The 17,984-nt window shown below is 47.7% G+C and overlaps 1 long non-coding RNA gene across 1 annotated transcript; it reads right to left on the bottom strand.

The window, feature by feature from the left end:
* Positions 1 to 1,363: 1,363 nt before the first annotated feature.
* Positions 1,364 to 8,382, bottom strand: LOC106629151 (uncharacterized). Its single transcript, XR_001332308.2, has 3 exons — positions 8,071 to 8,382; positions 4,533 to 4,696; positions 1,364 to 3,637 (listed from the first exon to the last, which is right to left on the bottom strand). It is a non-coding gene; the product is annotated as an uncharacterized LOC106629151 (long non-coding RNA).
* Positions 8,383 to 17,984: the final 9,602 nt, after the last annotated feature.

Genomic DNA, 17,984 nt, shown 5'->3' with positions numbered 1-17,984 from the left:
GTGCCTGTGCAATGCACCGTAGGCTAGAGTAAATTGATCCAGCTGCTTGCAAGACTAGATGGAAAAGTGCCCGGGGGGGCTGGAGCACATCACCAGATGGAGCTGGATGCTGTTGTCATCACATGGGTCTCCCCAGCTGCTGGGCATGCTCGGGCTTGACTTCCACCATGAGCAGGGAGGCTCAGCCTTCCTGTCTGCGCTGACTTGCAGTGTGAGGCAAATTGGCCGGCACATGTTGCAACGTCTTCTCTTGTAATAAAAAGGATAATTTTAGATTAGACAGAACTGCCTTTTTCCCCCCCTCTCTTTCTCTCCCTGCTCAATGTCCTCACCACACTGACCCCAGTATTTTCTGTGTGCATTTTGCTCACCGGCAATCTTCTCTGCGACAGAGACCATAAAAGCTTCCAAGAGGCCAACTACTTCTACAAATAATAAAAACTGGCAGGATTAACCTGTAACCTGAGGCAACAAAAATACGGATTCCACTAGCCAGATGGCAGAGTTCAAAGATCCACTCACTTCCTGGCAGAGGTTGCACAAGTTATTTTTTATCCTTGTTAAAAAGAAATAAAAAGTGAAAACATAGCAATAAAATGTGTGCTGCTTGCTTCTCTGGTTTTAATCACATTTGTTTTATACCTTTATGTTTTGTTATTAGACATATTAGGAAATACATTCGTGCTCCCTTCTCCTTCTGGAGCTGTTTAAATCCTGATTGGGTTTTTTTTTTTGTTATTTTCCCGGGATGTTTGTATGCACAATTCAATTTAGTCTATTGGAAGAAGAAAACTGCATAGGAGGAACTAATTAACGTAGCAGGAATGCAATTCGCTTACTTTTTAAAACGAGCAATTTAATTAGCGTTGCTGGGAAAAAAGGAGATGGCACCCTGGATTTGATGGCCCCATCCTTGCTGGAAAGCCCAGGGCTGGGAATGTGACAGCAGCTGCCCGCTGCAATCTGGGCAAGAGCCAAGTGTGCTCAGAGGGTCTGGGGAGCCTGAGAGCTCCGGTGAGCACACGGAGGGAGAGACCTCTGCTGCAAACGAGGTGCAAATCCATTAAGGAGGTTGTCAGAGCAAGGGCTGCACCCCTGCGGTGGGACAGGAACTCCGGGGAAAGGCACTCCCCGAGTGCTAGCACTGCATGCTGAGGATGGGAAGTGGGGAGCAGAGGCTTTTCCTCCCCAGTGCAGAGCAGCTTGCTTGGCAGAAGAAAGTCATTTCAATCACAGAAGGGGACGCGGAGCAGTGAAGTGGGGTGTGGTTTATTCAGGGAGCAAGTGCAGTGATGTCCCACCCATGCCCCGTGCCCCACACTCCCGTGGCAGGGCTGGCCAGCCAGAACTTCTCGCCAACAACAAACCCACTCCGTCTGCATTCCCACGAGTCCCTGCTGACAAAACCAACACACGCAGACAGTGTTGCAGCATGGGGACCTTACCGCACCCCTGCCGAATTGGTGGCAGCGAATTTACTGGTGAGAGAGGACCAGGACAGGTTAATCTGATTAAGCAGCTCTTGGTGCTTCTTTCCCCCAAGACAGGCCATACAACTTTCTTCACCAGCCAAGTGTTAGCTGTGAGAAGAAAGGATGTGAAGTGTGAGGTTGAGATAAGCGCCTTTGTGCCGGGTTGTGGTGTGGCTGTCATGAAGTGTACACAGAAGTAAATGGCTCTGCCAACAGATTGAAGAAGTGGAAGAATAAAGTTCGTGGATTGTTTTTGTGATGGTTTGTCCTCCCTCGCTGGCTGGGCCATTAATGAACACAGGGCCTGAGGTACTGGCAGGGTTTTGGAGCAGGCTGCAGGTACCCTTCAGGAGAGCAGCACTGGGGGTTCCAGGCAGGGAGTTTATGATTAATTTTGCAGGCATTTATTGTGCAATGGGAGATGGCCACCAGCCAGCTCAGAAGTTAAGCCAAAAGATGACTGTCAAATGAAACTGTTATGTTTGGCAGATCTTTCCAAAGCTGCTGTGCAAAACAGGCGTAGTGAAGCTGATTTCTGAATTTTCCAGACCCTCTGGACAGCATATTCTTGCATGGCAGTCCTCTTCGTTTCCCCACTTTTGACAGAAGAATTGAATTTGACTTGCAGGCTGCGTGGATTTTAGATCAGGATTTGTTGTACAGGCAGCCCCTCTCCATGCCTTAACGTTTACCTGCAAACGTCTCCTTCTGGTAATTCCTCCTTTAATGAACTTACAAGGAGCCAGCTCTACTTGGCTTTCTGAAAACAAAACCATGTTTTCTTTGAAAAGCCTTTTCAGCCCAGATGAAGGGGGGAGGAGATGAAAAAGCTGGTGGTGCGAAACGAGCTCTGCCCGTGCAAGCAGATTGCGATAGAAATTTCCCCCTTGTGTGGCTTACCCTGAGCTAAGGTCAGTCAGTTAACTCTGTTTGGACACCGTCTGGCATGAATACTTCAACGATAAAGCTTAATGTGTAACCCAGGGCTTTTTTTTCTTCTGTGTCAGCAGTTGGCAGGAAGATACTGTAAATAAGGCTCCCTATGAGTAAATAGATATGTGTGGAGAGGGGAGGGGAGCACCGCAGTAAGCAGTTTTGAAATTCATGCCAGAGTTGCTCCAAGTGATAAGGTTATTTGAGTAACCTGCAAACCATACGGATGCACAGGTTTCAAAAACAGGAAAGCGTCTTGTTTAAAAAACTTCTGAGGCAACCCGAAGGCTTAGAAGAGAAACTGGCTGTGTGGTTAAGTGCCTTGTTGGTACTTCCTTGTTGGTATCAGGACTGAGGTGGTGCAAGGCCTCTCGGGGGCAGCTGCGGCGGCGGTGCTCACCGAGGGGCTTTTTGAAGGGATGAGGAATCTCAAAGTTTCCCTATTCATTTCCTCTTCAGGCGAGTTGGGAGGGTTTTTTTTTCTCACTCTCCTTTTCAGTAATGTCATAAGAAATAAGTAAATAATTCAAGTGAGCTGACATCCTCAGAGGATGCGCTGTGTCTGAGTTCACCGGGTCCCCTCTCCTGGTGGATGTGGCTCTGCTGTGGGCTGTGCCAGGCTGGCTGGTGCTGTGCCTGGCTCCTGACACTGCCAGCCCAACACCTGAACAGGGGGGCCTTTGGAAGGGCAGGGCACAACACCTTTCTGAGGGGTTTAAATGCGGATGTGCAGAATTTGCTGATGATTTTGGAAAGTCTGATGGCTAAGGTTCTTCATAAATAAATCAAAGCCACATACTTTCTGTTTGACCTTTGCTTTTGGATTAAGAAAATCAGCCCACAAGATCTGAAGTTTAGTTTTTGCAGGAGAGAGAGATGCATTTGCCTGGGCAGGCGTGGCTGTGGGTGCACACGTGCCTCGCTGAGCACCGTGTGACCCTTGCTTGCCCTGGCACCTTGCTCCTTGGGGGTTTACAGAGCTGGTACCTAGAAAACACAAGCCTTCTTCACCTGAAATGACATAGCTGACACGGTTCCATCATACTCTGTTATTATTTATCGAACAGGACTCAAAGCACAAAGTTGGGACATGAGCTTTTTCTTTTCCAGCATGTGTGTTTTCCAGTGGAGGTCATGCTCCTCTCTGTTGGATTTGGGTGCATCCATTCTTCGAGCCTTCTGGGTCAGACGGGGACCCGACTGGGTCTCTTCCCAAAGGGATGGCTCTTTATCTGTTGGAAGCAGAGGGGATATTTCAGTCCCAACCTGGCTTCTTCTCCCTACCTGCCTTATCTTCCAAGATGTCCACCTCAGCTGTTTCCCTCAGCGGTGGCAGCTGCAGTGCCAGACACCACAGTTACAGCAGAGATGGCTTTGGCCCTTCAGGTCCTGTATTGTGATTGCTCCTCAACTGAAATATCAATGGCTTCTCAGTCACTTAGAGCAAAGAAAATGTTTGAAAAAAATCAAGGAAATTAATTTAACTAGACTTGGAGAAAACATCTTTGGCTAGAAATTCAGGCTCCAGCCAACACAGCCAGCTTCTGCCAATTCAACTTTTGCCTTAGTCCTAGAAGCAAGCAATGAAAAGGGAGGAAAAAAAAGAAGGAAAAAAAATCCCCTTCATTGCCCCTTAGATTTAATTGTGTTTTTTTGTAAGCCTCATAAATCCTGCCCAAATCACGTCATCAAGCCACAGGGAAACTGAAACCTTGCCCAGGGCAGGAGCCAGCAGGGCTGTTCAAGCCAGAAGGGTTACATTCAGGGACAAGTTCAATGCACTGCAGTCTTGTTTTCAATGGGAATGTGCTTGTCTGTGTGTGTGTGAGAAAGGCACCTGGGTGCAGGAGATGGTCCTGCCTTTTTCCTCTTTGGATGTTAGAAAAGATACAAAAGGAAAAGAGTGGCATGAGTGGAGGCAAAGTAGACATCCTTGAGGCCACCCCTAGCCTTTCAAGTGTTTTTCCTCTTGTGCTGCAGTGAGGGGGAGCAGGAAGGGAGGGACAGGGACTCACACCAAACTGGCCTGTCCAAGCACTTTATTTTTTCCTTTGAGCATCAGACAGACAGAGGGAGGAGGATTAAAAACCCCAGATGTCTAAGCTAAACTACTGAAGCTTTTCTTACCCCTCTCTCTTGTGGCCCTCTCATATGATTCTTCTGCATGTAACTCCCATGAAGGAAGAGAAAAGCAGGTATGGAAGCTGAACCTCCTTTGGTGCCTTAGGTGTTTTCCCTCAGTCCCCTGTGTGGGGTGGGTGACATCCAGCTGAGAGATCAGCAGCAACTCCCTGTGGGGAAAAAGCAGGAGCTCACATCTCACCACTGGTATTTCACGTTCGGGGGATGTGCACAGTAGGTCCTGCAAGGTTTCAGCAAGTGCATTGTTTGGGTTTTCACTGGAGCAGGGCTTGGCACAAAGCACTGCACAGGGGCACAGCTGCTTGCCTGTGACACAGAGGTGCCACGTTGTGCCCTGCTGTGCACCTCCATTGCCTCAGTGGCAGGCAGACTCCATCTCTCTGGAAGGGATACAGCAGCAGGCTCTGATGGGGGCTGAGCTATTGCCAGCAGTGTTTAGTCACCCCTCTACAGAACTGCAGCAGAAGCTGAAAATGTTTGCTTGTTTTTATTTGGCTTTTTTCCCCATATCCTGCAGGAAAATACATTTAAAAGCACAAGGGCATAAGGCTTTCTCCTGCCAAGCACCAAGCCGAGCCCCCTCTGCTCCACAATGTCCCAGCAAGCTGACCTTTGCCTTCGGTCGGGCTTTTTTCAGACTCATCATTATTTTGGCTGCATTTGTGCTGTGGAGGAATGCAGGTGTTTCCTCTGTTCCCACCAGCATGCCCATGCTCTGGTTTCTGAAGGGATGGGGAGGTTGCTCGTGCATGTCCTGTCACGTTCCAGAAGGCATTTGAGGAAAATGTGGATGCAGTTCAGGCACATGACCAGGGAAACAACACATTTGCATGCACTTGCATGTAAGTGTAATTTAGGCGGGCAACGTGCCGAGCTTGCTTGAAAAACTGGCCCATGTTTTTCCATTTGTGGGTGTTTTTTTTTTTTTTTTAAGTTAAGGAAAGGCAAACAACTTGTTCCTCTGTTTGATCTGTAATAACCCGAGCTGGTTCCCTTGGAAAGCTTATTTGTTCTCCTTGGCTGCTGAAGTGGATGCCGAATTTTGAGCATCCTGAGCAGAGACGGTGTGCTTATGGGGTTCTTTGTTGCTGAAGCTTTTGTTGGACAATTATGAGACTCATTTATATAGCTGTTTATGTATTAAAATTGTTGGGTTGCCTGGAGCTACGGATAAGCACTCCTTGTTTGACATATCTCTAAATAAATATAGAGGCACATTATTAATGGATACAGCTTTAAAGGCAAACACCCAGAGATGCACTTACAATAGGGGGAGGAAAAACCAAGGTTACATCATGTTGCTAGAAGCCAATTGCTTTGTTTTCTAAAATGTTTCTCTGTAGGACACAGATGATTTTTTGACTCATTCAGTGTTTGAGCATCCAAAAAGTCTCACAGTTGTTCCAAAATTCTTTCAGCAGCATCCCACATGGCATTGATAGACGGTTACACTGTAAAACAGTCCTGTATATTCTTTTCCCCCAATGGACTCATGCTTTTGTATTTCTGGAGAAGTGTGTCCCTGCTGAGGGAGGAATCAGCATTTTAGGGCTTTTCAAACTACATAATTTTGCAGTCTGAAGAAGAGCAGATGGCCTGGGGCTTTTACATGTGTGTGAGTGCAAGTGTGCTGATGGGTGAACACCCGGGGTCACCAGGAGAAAGTGGCAGCCTACTGCTCCTGCTGTCATGCTGCTGATCCCGTAGGTGCTGGTATAACCTATAGCTGGCACAAGGAAACATCTCCTAAGTGCAGAGCTGGTTCCCTGACAGGCAGCTATGAACTCACTTGTGCACTCTCTGCCACCCCTGCTGCACCCCTTCTCTGGAGAGCAATGTTCCCATCACTGTGTAGCTTTCTCCTCCTCCTCCCCAGCTCCCTGAGGCTTAGAGCCAGAAGCTCCCACCTGGCCCTTGCTGATGGCCCTGCTATTTGCTCCTCAGTCCTACCAGGAACTGGCTGTTGTTTGTTTTGGATCTGAAGGGCACAGATTTGAGCAGGGCTGTGAGTGAGGACAGGTTGTTCTGTCCCTGAACAGGGAGCTGAACCCGGGGTTCAGAACTGCAGGTCAGGTTGAGAACTGGCATCCCTCTGTTCTCACTGCAGAATTATCAATGCTTTTTCTGCCATTTGTGCCCTGGGCCAACCACCTGCAGTTTTGGATAGAGGATTCACCACCAGCCACCTATTCCAGGGACCAGCCAGCTCTCTGCTCAGACCTCTGCTCAGCAAAACCCATGTGATGATATTTGGGATGTTGGACTGAGAAATGCCTGCCGATCTTCCTTGGGGAGGTACAATGCTCCCAGGGCTGCAGGTGTATCCTGCTTTGGCAAGCTGGATGGCTGCATCCCTGCACACACCTCAATGGCGCTGTTCTGCCAGCAAAAGCCTGCAGCACAAAGCTGGCTGTAGGCTGTAGTTTTTGTGGGCACAGGCCAGATTTCTGTGACATGCCTGCTGTGCCCTGGGGGCCCGCCGGGACCCTGAACCCTCCCATGGAACATGGAGCCAGAGCACAGCTGGGTGCAGCAGTGCTAATGCTGGCCCAAGGGGGCTGTATAACTTGATGAGCCCCTTCCTGCTCTTCACTAGCTCTGGGGTCAGTTGTTTCTGCTCACCCAATTAAAAAGTAAATACACTGTGCTTGGAAAACCACTGAAGGAGCAGCTTGGCCGTGTGGACATGCAGGAGGCATGCTAGCTATTTAAGCCCTCAGAGGGGATGGTGAGGTTCCTGGCAGCTAGTCTGGCTCCTTCCTGGGACACACAGTCCCCCAGGCTGAGGGCTGGTGGCTCTCTGGAGGGTGGAAGCAGGGCAGACCTTGTTATTGCCTGCTTAACTGGCCCCTTCTAGTGGCTCACCTCTGTCCTGTGTGGTTGTTTGTACTGCAGTCTCATCTGTAGGTGGGTGAATTGTTCTCTTCCTCACCTGGAACTACTCCTGTGGGCTAGGCAGGAGTTTGGCTGGTGTGCTCCTGTTTGTTTGCTCTAGGGAAGCGTGTGCATTCACCTTCCATGGGGAGGGTGCAGGCTCAGCAACCAGTGTGTCTATTTTGGAGCCAGGTATTTGCAAGGGCTTCTCAGACTGCTGCTGGCTTCTGGAAGCATGTCCCTTGGCACTGCTGCCACAAGCAGGGGTGGTGTCCCAGCCTGACCCTTTGCTCTGTTAATAGCTTCCCTGAGAGGCTCTCAGCCCTGGGGCTGGGTGGCTGCAGGAGAGCCACAGACCCAGCCAGGCACAAGCACCCCTCTGCAAGCAACCCTGGCTGTGGTGTCTCTGCTGTGCTGCATGGAAGTCACAGTGCCTGCTCCCGCCACCCTCAAAGCACTGATGTGGTGTCCTAGCAGTGGCTTCTCCCTGTGGGACCATTGGTCCCATGGGCTGAGGACCAAACACGTGGAACGCAGGACTCAGCAGAGGGAAAGCAGGGAAGAGTGAAAGAACACAGAAGGTTTATCAAAAAGTGTAGTCCAGTGACAGTGCCACCATTGTCCCAAACACCTACCCCCTTGCACTTACCTGTGTAGTTGGAATGTGGCGAGATGGCAAAGGGGGACGGGCCTGGGAACTCATGGGGCTGGATGGGAGATGTTTGCGTACCCAGCTGCTCAGCTGCTGCTCAGATTCCGGGAAGCTGTGAGCCCTGCAGGAGGGCATGACACCTCAGGCGTCACTCTGCTGTCAGAACAAGAGCACCCATGGCACTTCTAACCTCTAACCCATGTCCTGGCCGGGCTCCAAGGACTTTTGCAATCCCCCACCTCTCCCACCGGCTAGAATTTGGTTCTCCTTGGTTACTCCTGCCCTCTTCTGTGAGCAGCCCTCTGTCAACCTGTGGGACGGCTCTCCCGAGGAATGTGAACAGAGCTGGCTTTCATAGGTGTGCTGTTAAACATTAGCTGCATCCCTCTCGGCAGGCAGCCGCTTTCCACCTTCTCTTTGCCACGCATGCCGGCGTGCCTGCGGTACAAGGCACTCGCTCCTCATCTTCCTCAAAAGGGCAAGGAAAATTGCATGATGCCGAGGTTAATGTATTGAACTGCTGGTTAACTTACGGGCTTTCACTACACAGCAGAGCTTTGGGATGTGATGAAGGAGACAGAAGTGTTGAAAAATATGGAGAGAGAATAAAAGGGCAGGTGGGGGTGATCAAATTCCAGCCAAAAAAATCTCCAAAGCAGCCAACCAGAGATGGATAAAGAATTGCCAGTGAGTCAGGGGGAAGGAATGGCAGCATTGTCTCATGTTCAAGCAGAGAATCTGTAATGGAAGAAGATGAAGTGCCAGGGAACTAATATCCCACTGCAGCAATTGTTTGATCCCTCCCTTCCCCTCCAAAAAAGCAAGTTACTGCTGGCTAGCTAACAAGTTGAAAAATCCAGTCCAAAACCTAATCCAGTCTCTTGTGCCAATAAGCGCATCTGTCAGTGTGTCAGTGTTGATCCTCCTTCAGCACATGCCACATGCTCATGTCTTTACACAGGATGGGCTGGAAGGACCATTAACTAGATTAGAAATTCTAAGGCACAATTAAAAACCATGCTGCCGCTTTGCTTTAATCTTCCCTCCTCTAGCTTCCAGGCTTGTTTTTTCCCTGGGCTGACACCGTCCTGTTGTTTGGTGGTGCTAGGGTAGGGTTACACAACCCGGGCTGGTTTTTAAAAGTGTGAAACATTGTGCATTACCTTGGCAGCAACACGAGGCTCTCCCAAAAAAAAAAAAAAAAAAAAAAAGAAAAAAAAAAAAAGAGTAACCCGACCAACTGGCAAAACAATAGCTGCATTTACTGCCTGAGGAGGAAAAGATTTGGGCATTGAAGCTGTGCGACCGAGGACAGTTTGTGCAGTTTGCTCTCCAGAGTTGCTCAAGAAAAAATTCAAGGAAAAGAAACGTCTGGTGTATTTGTTCAGAATGCAGCTGTACGCCTGCAGGCCTGTGGCAGCTGGAGGCGCATGGGAAGGAGGGAGACTGGAAGGTTCCTGGCTTTCAGTGGTGCTCAGTGAGGCAGGACTCGTGCCACTGGAGCCTGGAAGAGGGGCCTGTGCCAGCTGCATGTCCCCCATTCCCAGGCAGAGCGTTTCTCCAGGGAGAGCTGTGATCCTGCAGATAACGCCATGGGGCGCGCTCCTGCCAGAGGGGTCCTGCTTTTATTCCTGCCGCTCTCCCTGCGCAGCCTGGCAGAGATGTGGACTTTCCTTTATCCTTCCTGGAGCAAAGGATGCTCGGGCAGCCCCTGCCCCGCTGCTGAGGCACAGAGTGGCTCCCGGCGCCCGGCTGGTGCCTGTGCCCCGAGGGCAAGGAGAGCCCGGGACAAGCAGCATCATTTGGAGCATTCCTGACCTCCTAGGTAACATCTGATAACACAAGGTGGATTGCAGCCTCTTTTCCGAGACAGGGAATTGCTTCTTAATTGCTACTGCATTGTTCAAATGCAGTGGGAATTTTACAGAGGACATAACATATTCTAAAATGCCTTTTTTTTTTTTTTAATTTTTTTTTATTCCTTGGCTGTTCTCCTCATGCAGAACTGCATTTATTACTATTATTAATGGCCTCATTGGTCCTTGTTCTGGTTCTGAGTCTTTATAGTTACTGTCATTATACAATTTTTAAGGTACAAATTGAATCCTGGCCTACCTGCATTAAAAATGGTGGAGTTCAGAATTCGATTTTTCACAGGTTTGGGCATAAGAATATTTTTGCGTTCTGTCCTGTGCTTATTGTGATGAAAAGCTCTCGTCACCACTGCCCATAGGATCTATCAGGGATAAACTTCCCCTCCACAGAAAATTAGAGACATTATAATTGTCCCACTGGGATTTTAGAAATGAATGCTAGAGTGTCCTAGTATTTCTACAGGACCCTGTGTGCTTATCCTTTTTAAATGCTGCAAGATTTTTCCATATGGTAATGTTTAGGATGCATTATGAAGGCCTTTCATCTTCTTCTGAAGCACAGGATGAAATACAGGTCATGGCTAGAAGGAAGCAGTAAGGCTTTGTGATCTGGTAGTCTGCTGCATCTGATATGGCAAACCCTGTGCTGCCAGGAAGGCCAGCGTCCTTTTGGGAACTTAATGGCTTAGCGGGGTTGCTCTAAAATTGCAGCTACACCTATTTGATACTTTTTTGGATGAAAGAACAAGATCTTTCACTCTCCTTACTGTGGAGTGCCAGCCAGGTTTAAAATTAATATCAACCGATGTTGAAGAGGGAAGGAAATGAAAGAAGCGTTTCTTCCCCAGAAGCAGCCCTGCTTTCCTGCCTTTTCTATACATGCACAGACGTCTGCCAGTTTTGGCACCAGAAAACATTAAAAATAAGAAGTTTTTTAAATACTGGGAATTCTTTTACGTCTTTAAGTGTCGCCCAACAGGAATGCAGAGGCTGTAAAACGGACAAAAGAGAATTGAGCCAGTCAATGTTTCTGCAAAGAGCTTATTCCTGCCTAACAAAACATTTGAACTATCCCTGTGTGTTTTTGGAAAAGGCTAGAACAAGGTGAAAGGCTCGGCCTCTTGTGCCCTGGAGCCCGGAAATTGAGAAGAAGCCCAGAGCTAAGGAACAGAGGTTGAGTTTCCTGCTGTCCCAAATTCACTCCAGCTCCGTAGCAGATTCCAGGAGTCTGGGATAGCTGATGTGAGATGCCTGTGGTCTTTTTTTGCTAGAAATACTGAGTACCTATCCTGGACACTGATTTGGAGCGCAATAAACTGTGGTAAATCACGCTCTTGGCACTCAGAATGCAGATGTTTGAAATGAACAGAGGCTCTCTCAAGAGATATTTTTCCCAGCCATAAAAAGGAGGAATAGCTACATTGCAAGAGAGGAGGTTAAATCACGGAGTTTTTTGTAAACTGCTGTGAAGCTTTGGGGAGGAAGCCATTATAGGAGTACAAATTGCTCTTTATTTTTTATTTTATCTATTGCCTCATTCTCAAATAATGAAATTCTGAATGTACCTCTTTCCTAGCTGCAGAAAAATAAGAGAATGTGGGAGGATTCTTAATGACACTAATAAAACCAGCTGAACACTTTGCCAGCAATTTTTTTTATTGCAAAAATACCATTTTATTAATACAAATGGCCTTTGTAGGATTCCATTTGTTGTGACACAGTTTTGTTTAGAAAAATATACAGGCCAAATTATTTTGTTCAAAACGTTCCCTTTTTCTCTGGTTAGAATGGAGCACTTAATTTCAGAATTTCATTTTATAATGGCTTTTCTTTTTTTTTTTTTTTTTTTCTTGGGCAGTGTAATTTATATGCCACAATAAAAATATAAAGAATTGAAGTGACGTGATTTTAATGAAAGTGCAACATATTAGCATGGGATAGTTTTATGTGAGTGGAAACTTCAATTAGTGGGAAAAATGCCAATATACTGGTGGTCCACTCTGCAGCCTTTCTTCCCTGCTGTGCTTAGGGAAGAGATGGAAAGCTTGATGCTGGGGTGTCCAGAACAGCCTTTTTTGCTTCTTCCACTCAATCCTTCTTGTTATTAACACCTTCCTTAGCTAGAAGGCAGCTGGATTGCAAGTGCAGGTTATTTTCTGGCTGCAGCCCATGGACTTTTCCCTTCTCTCACTTGTGTGGAGACCTTGGCCATGTGTGACAGGGGTGTGAAAATCCATCCCTTTCGCTGCTCTCAGCCACTGGCCTGCCATGCTGAGTTCAGGGGTGCTCTGTATTTGTATCTCCACATGCTGTTGTGTTTGGTGGGTGCTGTGAGAGTCCATGGATCATTTTCTTCCTACCATCTCCTTTGGCAATGTGGTGCTGGCGAGATAAATGAATTGCTGCACTTCTTAGGGGGTTTTGCCTGCCGACAGGATGGTGCCATTTGGGTTGGGTGCCCCATTGACTGAAGATGATAAATGGTAATGTACAGTAAGTCCCCTGAAGGACAAGGAACACTCCTGCCTTATTTTGGGGAAGAGAGATGTGGGAACATCTGCCCTTGGAAGCCACCAAGAATGGAGCAGGAAAAGGAGCGAGCAAAGTGGGACCTAAATTCTGTTAATGGGCATGGGTTGGAGGTGGTGTGGTGCTCCAAGCGGTCAGAGCCCAAGCAGAGCCCAAAACCACTGCTGCTCTGTGCTTTTCCAGGAAAACATGAGGCTCTGCAATATGTGCACTCTGTTAGGCATTGTCTGGAGTGGCTTTTCAGGGAGCAAGGGAGCTCTCTGTGCATTAGCTGGAACGACTCCTCCACTGAATGTACGCTCTGCTTCCTTGCTTCTCCGGACCACTCCCTCCCGTCTGGCTCTTAGCACTTCCAGCCTTCAAAATGTTCAAATAACTCCGTTTATCCTCACAAGACCTCTGTGGGAGGGATGGGTAAATCCTTAGTTTGCAATTGGGAAACTAAAAAATAATCCCCCATCCCTAATTTGCAGTGAGGCTTCAGTGTGCCAGGCAGTGCTCAGACCACGCTGCAAGCACATGCCTGCACACACAGGAGCAAATGGACACTTCTGGGTGTCTCTGTACTGACACAGATGCGTTTTTATGGCTTGGTCAAGCTGTGTGGGTACTGCAGGTTCAAACATAACTTGCTTTTGATTTCCCTCACACAACGCACACCTGGTGTGAGAGAGTCTGGTTTCTGCCGCTTGTGAGAAATGTATTTCCCTGCTGGACTTGGTCATGGAGGAGGGGAAGGAGAAGGAGCAAACCACGTGTGGTGACATCCGTGGCAGTGTGTACTTGGGCACAGCAAAGTGTAACCCACCGGTGGGGCTGGCCAGAGGTGCCAACACGTGCGGGAACCGCTGTCAGACACCGCAGGGTGCGAGGAGCCAGCGGCACCGCTGCCTCGGGGCGCGCCTGGGCACAGCTGCTGCATCTGGGGGGCTGGTTTGCTCTTCCTGGAATCCAGCTAGAACCCCCAAAGGATCCTGCATGAAATTTGTAAACCAAAGTCGAGCCTCTTTGTCTTGTGATGTTTGCTTTAATTTTACTGTGGGCTGTCAGGAGAATAATTTGCGATTAAAACTGAAAGCTGCCTTGGAACAGCTGCCAGGCTGGGAGATGTCGGTGGGGGCTCCGAGGGGTTTAGTGAGCTCCAGATCTTTGGTGCATTGTTTTCCCCACACTTGGATCCATGTGCAGGATCTATTCCCAGATCTAATCAGGATTTGGAATTGCAAAGGGGTGAATGCTAGAGCTGTGATCAGAGTCTGGGAGGACAAGGCAGCCCTTGTGTGATTTACCTTTATGCTGCTGTGAGCTGCTTGAAACCCTTTATAAGAAAGGGGTGAGTCTGATTTAACGAATTTACCAAAGCTCGCAGGTTTGTGGTGAAAAGTCAGTACAACAGGTCTTTGTGAGCCACGGATTTATGGCATGTAAATAAGTTGGTGTGCTAATTGTGGCTGGTGTTACAGGTAGCAGGCATTTTAAAAAAGTCTCGCAGGGTGATTTATGTGGGTTATTTCACACATGCTTGTGTGAAATATGTTTATAGATCCTCTGCCTCCCCTCCCCATGGCTGCAAGGGTAGGAGCAAGGAGCAGCATTCAGCATAAGCTGGCCCACGCTTCCTCCCTGGGGTGCTGAGTTCCAGCAACCAGGAATCATTAAAACAGAGGATAAAAAAAATGGCTTTTTGGCTGAGCTTGAGCCCTCCCATCAGTGTTGCCCTACAATCTCTGTACTGAATGGAAACGGTTTCCTCTCTCCCAGCCCTAAGCTTACAGACTGGGTTTCCTGCCTTCCTGTTAGTGCCTCCACCTACCCAGACAGCTCTGACACTTCAGACTTACTGATCAGCTATTTTCTACCACAGCTCTTTTAGCAAAGGTTTTATGCGGCGGTGTAACAGCTGACTAAGCAGCGAGCTTGTGAGCGAGAGAAATGAATGTAGGGCTTTTTTTATCCAGCAACCTGACAAGGCTTCATCTCAGACTGGGAGGCATTTCTCCATGTGAGCAGCCTGTTTAGTTGGGTGGGCTGATGTTCAGTTATGCTCTTGGAGCTGGGAGGCAAGCCCTGAAGGGGCCCCCCATGAGGTAAGAAAGGCAGGGGGATGCATCAAATCCAGTACCTAGAAGAGAGGAGCACAGACAATTTGCATAATGAAACCACGATGTAAAGATATGCTGAATGTGTGACTCGGTTTTGAAAACAGTTATCATATGCAAAAGCAGTTAATACATAGGAGAATTCTAGAGGGAGACTCTGGACCAGAAATATCAAAGTTCAAAGTGATTTTCATAACAGATAGCCTGTCATTTCAGAAGGCTGCAGGATGGGGCATTTTGGGGCACCACAACCGAGCTGGAACCAGCCAGCCAGCTCCAAACTGAATTTTATGTGCGTGTATACATATATATATATATATATATACATACACTATATATATATATTCCCTCATCTGTACTGAATTCCTTTCACAGTCAGTGTAATGTAACCATTCAGAGCACATTTCCATGGTGCTTTCACTTTTCATGCTCGCTTTTGCAAATTACTTCAAATATATCTCAAGAAATGAACTAACTCTGTCTTCAGTTAGTGATGGATATACCTTAAAACATTCAAAGCACTCAAGAAGTTCTGGTATCTTTGGTCTGATCCTTAGCCAAACTGTGTCTAGCCTTGTTTTATTCAGACACCATTGGCAAAAACACCTATAGACTTCCATTTAAACACTGTTGAGGTACTGTCATCTATAATAAATGGGTCTTTAGTTTTACCACACCAGCAGCTGGTGAAAAAAAAAAACCCAAAAACTGGAACATACTCCTTTGCAAATTTTAGGAATTGAGAAAATTACGTTACTGTTATGGCACCTGGTTTCCACTGCGAGGTGGTCTAATCAAGAAGTGCCCCATTACCCTGTGGGTGGATTTTGAGGGCAGGGGGTGTAAGGACACCAGCAGGACATGAACATTTGCCCACTGATGAGATACACTCCTGGACGGGGCTGCTAATTCTGGGAAGACATGGTCCCTTCTTCTGCCTGGAAAAAAAAGTGAGAAATAGGCAATTATTAACAAGGCCAACCAGCAAAAGTGCTAAATGTGTTCATAAAGACTTGAGAAGGAAAATAGAGAAGATAGATGCTCAGGAAAGTGTTGGTAATGAGAGAAGATGATGTGGATGGACTTTGTGGGGGGATAAAATCTGGTTCAGTGGCAAGATGGAGCAAGATTAGAAAGTCCAGGCCTGACCTGTGTGCCTGAAGATGACATGAACTGGAGGGAAAGGTGACTTCATCTGAGGATGCTTTTTCCTTGTGATTTGTCTTTTAAGAACGGCAGAGGCACATTTCTGTTTATACCTGTTCCTGTCTTCATGCTGGCCTGTACCTCCTTGAACACATAACTTGCACAGCAAAAAGTGCAAAATATCCAATGCTGTTGTGAAGGCATGGCATTCCTTTCATTCAGAAGGAATCTCAGAGGTGCCTGTGAAAAGTGTTGGGAAGGCAACTCTGCAAAATTGAAACTTTTACTCTTTATACTCAGTATAACACACATGGTTGGAAGAAGGTCTGCCCTCAGACCATGGGGAACTGAGAAGGATGCTCGGTACTGGAGTTTCTACTGAATGGGTCAATAATCCCACTTATTGATGTGCTGGTGCCTTTCATGGCATGCCTAGAAACTGCTGCTGAATGCAATGCAGCACTGACACCTCAGTGAATCGATTTCTCTGAATGCCATGCCAAGCAGATGAGAAGCCTTTGTCAGCCAGTTTGGGTCAAGTCCGTCATCCGATCCCTGACCTATAGCTTGTGGGAGCGGAGTACAAAGGATGAAGTCATCAGAAAAGTGCAAAGGTCTTGTGCCCTTGGAGGGGGGAGTTAGATGTGCAAGAGGAACAACATATTCAAAATAAATCAATAAATCAAAGATGCCAGCCCTAGGTAGATGTGTTTCTGTGCTGGTTCTGGTGCCCGTGAAGAAGCACAGCAAAGCAAGGCTTGTCTTGGTGTCTGAGAGGGGCTTTCACACCACAGGTTTGAAATGGAGCATCAGAGGATATTTAACATGCAGTGCTGCGTGCTTTTGCTCCCCTGACCACAAGACTAAAGCCTGCAGAAGGATTTTTCAAAGTGGTGTGGTGGGCTAGCAGAAAAAAAAGGATGGGTTTGTGGTGCTACAGCTATTCCTTGTATGCAAATGTCTCTTTTTACTCTGTTCAGATTCTGTTTTCCCCAGGCTTTCCTCTGATTTCTTTATCTCAGCAGAAGCAGGTCAAACTCATCTGTATGTTCAAGAGGGAGGTCTCAGCTACTGCATCCAGATAAGATACCTTCAGTCAAATGTCACAGCCTGCCCACTCCAATAAGGGGCATGACTGCTTCTACAAGAATGAGAAGGTTGAAGATCACAATGCCAGCTTCGCTGGGCAGTTTGGTGGCTTTTCAGCTTTTCTCTCTCTGTATCTCCATGTTGATCCCAGGATTTGTGAGACATTGGAGAGGCTGGATGTTCTTGTCTCTGTGGTTTGGGCAAGAGAATGAATAGGACTTGTCTGGCTCCAAAACTCAGGATATTAGTTACATGTTGGTAGGCTCTCCAGCAGGGCATGCTGACCACTGCATGTACCAAAACAACCTGGGTCGCTTTTTCTGGCATGACATTTCAGCTCCATGCCTTAACATGTTTGCATGGAAAGTGAGACAGGGGCAATATTTTCAAAGGTGAGGATGCAGAGGTATGCGGGGACCGTTAGCGGAAAGGTTCGCTCGAAGAGCTGGAAAATTAAATAAGGAGAGGCTAAAGAAGGGTGATTTAGGAGTGCAGGGGCAGCAAGATGCCAAGGCTATGGACAGATAAATGGAGTATCAATTTAGAGTAAATTGCAGTGTAACAGCTCTGTGCACACAAGTATTATGGGATTTTAGAAGCCAGGCAAGTTTAACCCTTATATCCCAGGTCTGGATATATCACTGTTGTGGCTGGACTGGCTAGCTCTCACAGATTGCAGGGTACTTCTGGCTTTCTGAAGATGGGACAGTTTTAGATCTTGCCACAACTTGATCCATTTATGGCTCCTGGATCCTTGTGTGGGAACAGAAGAAATAAAGTGAAGACTTGAGAAGAGTCTGGAGAATGAAAGCCCAGAGAAGTGAGAGGGAGCAGGAGGTGGGAGGCATCCCTGGGCCTCTGTGGTGGTGGTGCAGAGCAGTTCAGGGAAGTGGAGAGAAGCCAAAAGGCTGGGGTAAGATGACATTGTCAAGCTGATGAGACCACCTCCAGGCCAGGAGAAGAAAAGCCATGAGTGAGCCCAGCACTGTTCTAGCCCAAGGTGCTTTCTGGAGGTAGCTTTGGCCAGTGTCACACCAGCAGAGCTGGGGTGGGGTGTGCCCATGCCCTGGCTGACCAGCTCTCCCACTCATCTTACCGGAGTTCTTTGGCCTGTGCCAGCTCTCCGTGTGTCACTGTCCTTGTACACTGGAGCCATAGCCTGCTGTGCCCATGG

This window comes from Pseudopodoces humilis, chromosome 3 (assembly GCF_049639895.1).
Source record: "Pseudopodoces humilis isolate 2021_Gansu_Grassland_sample_001 chromosome 3, ASM4963989v1, whole genome shotgun sequence".
NCBI lineage: Eukaryota > Metazoa > Chordata > Aves > Passeriformes > Paridae > Pseudopodoces > Pseudopodoces humilis.
The sequence above is the reverse complement of the archived record's forward strand: the minus strand, read 5'-3'. Positions and strand labels throughout refer to the sequence as shown.